Below are 6,996 nucleotides of genomic sequence, written 5' to 3' on the forward strand. Positions count from 1 at the left end.
CTTTGATTTTCACATATATCAAAGTAATTTTGTTCTTTTTACTAAATTTCAAATTCTTTTTTCATGTTTCAAAATTTCATTATTAACAAATAAATGACATTTTGCATAACAAAGAAAAGCGTAGATGAACACAACTAACAATGATTGGGAAAACTTGTATTTTATTCAAGAATGGTAGCACACAAATGGCGTAGCTCCATAGAACGTTACAATTTTTTGGAAAATGGCAATAAGGAAAGGTTTACGTTGAATTCAGTGACCACTAACATCCTTAATAGATATGATTCCCCCAAAACCTTGCTCCTAAGGGGAGTGACTGGATTAATCTTCCACCTTAAATTCTTCGGTTTTAATCAGTAACAACTGATGCAGTTTATGCCTTGTGCCCCTAACTTTTGCCTGAATCGCCCTTTCGGGTTTTCAATCCACCGGGACGCTCCTTTTTGCCTAAGTCGCCTTTTCAGGTTTTCAACTTAGCGAGCTACCATTTCTTTTATTCATCCCTAACTTTTGCCTGGACCGTCCTTTCGGGTTTTCAGTCCACCGGGATACCCTTTTTTTTGCCTAAATCGCCCTTTCAAGTTTTCGATTTAGAGGGTCTTTATTAGGCATAGTATTTTTTAACTGCATCAGAGTTCACGGGGTGTGAGAGCTCTTCATCATCCATAGTTGTGAGAATCAAGGCACCTCCGGAGAAGGCTTTCTTCACAACATATGGGCCTTCATAATTGGGAGTCCACTTCCACGTGAGTCCTTGTGTATTGGAAAGATCTTCTTAAGCACGAGGTCTCCTTCTCTGAATTACCGAACACGTACTTTCTTGTCAAAATCCCTTTTAAGCCGTTTCTGATATAATTATCCATGGCACAAAGAAGTTATTCGCTTCTCATCTATGAGGTTTAACTGATCAAATATATTTTGAATCCACTCAGCCTCTTCTAGCTTGGTCTCCATCAAGATTCTCATTGAAGGTATCTCTACTTCAATTGGGAGAACTGCTTCCATCCCATATACCAAGGAGAACGGGGTTGCCCCTGTTGAAGTGCGGACGGAAGTCCGATATCCATGCAGTGCAAAGGGTAGCATTTCATGCCAATCCTTATAGGTTTTCACCATTTTCTGCAGGATCTTCTTGATGTTTTTATTAGCAGCTTCAACAGCGCCATTCATCTTTGGACGATAGGGTGAAGAGCTATGGTGCTCAATCTTGAAGCTCTCGCATAATTCTTTCATGGTTTTATTGTTCAGATTCGTCCCATTATCTGTGATGATCCGGCTTGGAATTCCATAACGACAAATAATCTCTTTCTTGAGGAACCGTGCAACCACTTGTTTTGTCACATTAGCGTAAAAGGCGGCTTCTACCCATTTGGTAAAGTAATCAATGGCAACCAGGATGAAGCGGTGACCATTGGAAGCTTTAGGCTCGATGGCGCCAATCATGTCGATGCCCCACATTGAGAAAGGCCAAGGTGACGTCAAAACATTTAGTAGGGTCGCAGGCACGTGTACCTTGTCGGCATAGATTTGGCATTTATGACATTTTCTAGCATAATTGAAGCAATCGGATTCCATGGTCAACCAATAATAACCAGCTCTCAAAATCTTCTTGGCCATGGCGTGCCCATTGCCATGAGTTCCAAAGGATCCTTCATGAATCTCCTTGATCAACAGGTCCGCTTCACGTCCATCCACGCATCTTAGCAGAATCATGTCGTGATTTCTCTTGTACAACACACCATTGCTTAAGAAGAATTTGGATGCTAACTTCCTCAATGTTTTCTTGTCAAGGGTTGTTGCATCTGTTGGATATTCTTGATTTTGCAAAAAGCATTTGATGTCGTGAAACCAGGGTCTGCCATCGGCTTCCTCTTCAACTGACTGGCAGTAGGCAGGCTCAACTTTCCGCTCGATCTGAATGAGAGGTGCTTCATTATGGAATCTAACTTGGTACATTGAAGCCAACATAGCCAAAGCATCAGCAATTTGATTCTCAGTTCTTGGGATATGACGGAAAGTGATTTCGTCAAAGTATTTTATTAATTCCATGACATAGGCACGATATGGGATCAACTTGGTATCACGGGTTTCCCATTCGCCCTTGACTTGGTATATCACCAAGGCTGAGTCTCCACATACTTCGAGGATTTTGATTCAAAGATCAATTGCTGCTTCAATGCCTAGGATGCACGCCTCATATTCTGCTATATTATTTGTGCAATCAAAACACAACCTTGCTGTGAAAGGAGTGTATCCACCATTCGGATTTAATAGAACAACTCCTACGCCATGCCCCATGTAATTGGAGGAACCATAGAACATGAGCTTCCACCGAGATCCGGGTTCAGGTCCTTCATCAAGTCCTGGGATTTCACAATCCTTTACTACCATAATGTCTTCATCAGGGAAGTCAAACTTCAACGGCTGGTAATCTTCAACGGGATGGTTTGCCAAGTAATCGGACAACACACTTCCTTTAATGGCTTTCTGGGATACATATTGGATGTCATACTCAGATAGCAACATCTGCCAACGGGCGAGTCTTCCAGTCAAAGCAGGCTTTTCAAAGATATACTTTATTGGATCCATTTTGGAGATCAACAAAGTAGTGTGGCAAATCATGTATTGTCTTAGACGACGAGCGGCCCATGCTAAAGAACAACAAGTTTTCTCCAAGAGTGAGTATCGGGTTTCACAATCGGTAAATCTCTTACTTAGATAATAGATGGCATGCTCCTTTCGACCGGTTTCGTCATGTTGTCCCAGCACACATCCCATTGACTTTTCAAGCACAGTTAAGTACATAAAGAGTGGTTTCCCCTGAACAGGTGGAATTAGAATAGGGGGCTCTTGCAGGTATTGTCTGATCTTCTCAAAAGCCATTTGGCAGTCAGAATTCCATTCAACTGCTTGATCTTTTCTGAGCAACTTGAATATAGGTTCACACGTAGCAGTCATATGAGATATAAACCTAGAGATGTAGTTTCAAACGTCCCAGGAATCCTCTAACTTCTTTCTCTGTACGTGGAGCAGGCATTTCTTGCAATCATATCATCCACATAAACCTCAATTTCCTTGTGCATCATGTCATGGAAAAGAGTGACCATTGCTCTTTGATAAGTTGCCCCAGCGTTTTTTAGACCGAATGGCATTACCTTGTAGCAAAATGTTCCCCAAGGGGTGATGAATGTGGTCTTTTCCATGTCTTCTGGATCCATCTTAATTTGATTATAACCCGAGAATCCGTCCATAAAGGAGAAGACTGCGAACTTAGCAGTGTTGTCTACCAGAGTGTCAATATGTGGCAGGGGGAAGTCGTCCTTTGGACTAGCTTTGTTTAGATCCCTGTAATCAACACACATCCTGACCTTTCCATCCTTTTTGGGTACAGGTACTATGTTAGCTACCCATTGAGGGTACTTTGCAACTGCTAGAAAACCGACATCAAATTGACGTTTCACCTCGTCACAAATCTTTAGAGCCATGTCGGGTCTCGCTCTTCGGAGCTTCTGCTTCACTGGAGGGTAATCTGGCTGTAGTGGTAGCTTGTGGACAACAATGTCAGTATCTAAACCTGGCATATCCTGATACGACTAAGCAAATACGTCTACATACTCTTGTAGCAACTTGATCAATCTTTCTTTGATGCTTGCCCTAAGTGTAGTCCCAACTTTGATCTCTTTCTTGTCTTCCTCGGTGCCAAGGTTGATTATTTCCACTGGTTCTTGATGTGGCTGAAGGGCTTTTGACTCGTGCTCGAGCATCCTTTCCAGTTCTTCAGGGAAATCACAATCTTCCTCACTCTCCTCTTCCGCTTGGTAGATGGGGAATTCAAAATTATAGGAAGTAGCGGGGTCATCGAATTCAACTGGTTTATTGATTATTCTGCATGTTTTTTAATGATGGTTTTTTTTAGAAAAATGGAAATAAAATGCAAAAGAAATAAAAAATATTTTTGTAGTTTTTGAAAGGATTGCCATTTTAAAGAAAGCAAAACAAAATAAATAAACGACAAGAATTTGAACAAAATGCTCCTTATTTGTCATAATGATTTTTTTGAAATTCAAAAGAGGCCCTACAAATGATCCATTAGCCTTGGGCAGAGCTAAGGATTTTCAAAAACACAAAGGAAAGCACAATTACTTTGACACGGGAAAAACTTCTGGAATCTCAACCGCTTCCCAATTTGTCAGGGCTGCTTCACACCGGTATATCAGGTTTGATGTTTCTCCATCTTCAGTGTCATCTTCCACTGCACCAACTTGATCTCCATGGATAAATCCTTTGCTCAGGAAAACTTCTCGTATGCTCCGCACACGGTCCTTTGCAGGGACCGGGGCTCCTCTATTAGCAGAATGCTTGTACCCCAAACCAAAACGGTAATTTTTCTCACTGACGTTGATGACTTGCCCCCAACCTGCAGGGCCTCCACTTTCAACTGCTGATCTTGCACTCTTCAAAGAAGCGAACGACAAACTAGTTTTCTCAATAGGATCCTTAACCTCTTCAAGTGTGGCATTGGATATTTCAAGGGCTTGAAAAGAGGTTTCTAAGGCATCCTCATCAACCTCAATATAACGGAAAGAGGAGAGTTGACTGATGATAAAATCTTCTTCACCCGAGATAATGACGAGCTTGTTATCGACAATGAACTTCATCTTTTGATGCAAAGTAGAAGTTACTGCCCCAACAACATGTATCCATGGGCGTCCCAAAAGGCAACTATAAGCTGGATTTATGTCCATGACTTGGAAATTGATGGGGAATACATGCGGTCCGATCTGTATTGGTAGCTCTACCTCCCCAACTACTGTCCTTCGCGAACCATCAAATGTTTTTACCACAAGCGCACTAGGTTTCAATTCCGAACCTTGGTAAGACAATTTAGCAAGTGCCCTCTTTGGTAGAACATTGAGGGATGATCCAGTGTCAACTAAAACTCTGGCCATAACATCTTCTTGGCACTTTATGGATACATGCAGGGCGCGGTTGTGATTCTTCCCCTCCTTGGGTAGCTCTTCATTGCTGAAACTTAGAGTGTTGCAGGTTGTGATATTGGCGACCACTCCATCGAATTGGCCAACCGTTATATCTTGGGTAACATGAGCCTGAGCAAACACTTTTAGCAGAGCTTCCCTATGAGCTTCGGAATTCAGAAGCAAAGACAAGATAGATATTTTTGATGGTGTTTGATGTAACTGATCAACTATCTTGTAGTCAGATTTCTTTATTATCCTTAGGAACTCACTTGCTTCATCTGTTTGCACAGCCGGCTGTGCTCCTCCATGCTCTGGGGTAGGATTTACATTTACATCTTCCCTTGTTGACTCTTGAGGGTTCACATTTATATTAGGAGTATAAATCCGACCACTGCGGGTCATCCTGCTTGTCCCTGCGATGTTAGTAATATCGGTGTCAACATTCTCCAAACCTTTCTTACTTTCGGCAGCTTTGGGTTTTCCATCTACCACTGTTATGCCGTACTTCCAGGGTACTGCCTTGGTACTTTCAAAAGGGAATGGGGTAGGCATGCAAACCACCACGGGTGATGGATGAACAACATCTCTTCTGTGATAAGTTACCTCATACGGTTCTGGTATATTAAAAATGGGTTCAATGACTGAAACTTCCTCGTTTGTTGTTGGACCACAAATTTGTAAAACACCTTGATCCATCAAGTTCTGAATGTCATTTCGTACCACTTTACATCCTCTTGGATGAACGACACATTCCTCACAGTTGTCGTGACATGTAACAATCAATCTAGCCCCCACCAATCCTGCATGAAGCGCTAGCAACGGAGTTTTAACATCTTCCACGTTTTTGATTATACACACATCAGAAGCATCCTCGACGACATTAACATCACCATGCGCTGGCAAAGGGTTACTTTTGACATTGGGTCCGACGTCTCGAAATGACAGAATTTTCTTCTCAACCAGGTCTCGCACAATATGCTTTAAAGCATAACATCCTTCTAAATCATGTCCAGGGGCACCCCCATGGAAAGGACAATGGGCATCTGGGTTGTACCATGGAGGTAAAGGATTTGGTGGAGGACCCAAAGGTCTGGGAGTCACCAACCCTCTCTGTAGTAACGATGGGTACAATTCAGTGTATGTCATAGGGATTGAAGCAAACAAAAGTCTACCTCTTTGCACCCTATTTTGATTTGGAGGATTTTGTGGACGAGGAGCCTGTGCCCTTGGCTGTTGATAAGCAGGCGGCGCGGGCGCTTGCTGGTATATTGGTGCTTGTTGAATAGGTTGATAAACAGAAGCTTGTGATTGGTTGAAATTTGGTGTGACAACTGCCACATATGGTTGTTGAACATATTATACTGGATAAGTTGGTTGTTGTTGAGAAAATTGGTGTTCTTTCTTCCATGAATGACTCCTCCTTTGACTGGTTGACACTGCATTTGTATCACCCTCTTTCTTTCTTTGAAATCCTCTAGGAAACTTTTTGGCATTACTACCAGATGTTTCAGAGGTAGTCATCATCTTTCCATTCTTCAATCCAAGCTCGACCTTTATGCCCACGGCAACCAGGTCAGAGAAGCTTGCAGGTACACTACTCACCATTCTTTCATAGAACATAGGTTTGATTGTATCCATGAACCAATCTGCTAACTCCTTCTCAGCAAGGGGTGGTTCGACTTGCGAGGCCACTTCCCTCCATCGTTGTGCATATTCCTTAAAAGACTCATTATTTTTCTGGGACATGCTGAGCAATTGCCTCCTATCTGGGGCCATATCCATCTTATACTTATAATGTTGGATGAAAGCATCAGATAAGTCTTGGAAACAACGAATCCTACTTTGATCAAGGCTTAAGTACCACTTAGAGGGAGCACCCCTCAAGCTGTCTTGGAAGCAATCTATCATAAGTTTATCATCCTCCACGTGCGCAGCCATTTTTAGATAGTACATAATAAGGTGACTCTTAGGACACGAGTGGCCCTCATACCTATCGAAATCTGGGGTCTTGAACTTT

This window comes from Lathyrus oleraceus, chromosome 5 (assembly GCF_024323335.1).
Source record: "Lathyrus oleraceus cultivar Zhongwan6 chromosome 5, CAAS_Psat_ZW6_1.0, whole genome shotgun sequence".
In the NCBI taxonomy this organism is placed as follows: domain Eukaryota; kingdom Viridiplantae; phylum Streptophyta; class Magnoliopsida; order Fabales; family Fabaceae; genus Lathyrus; species Lathyrus oleraceus.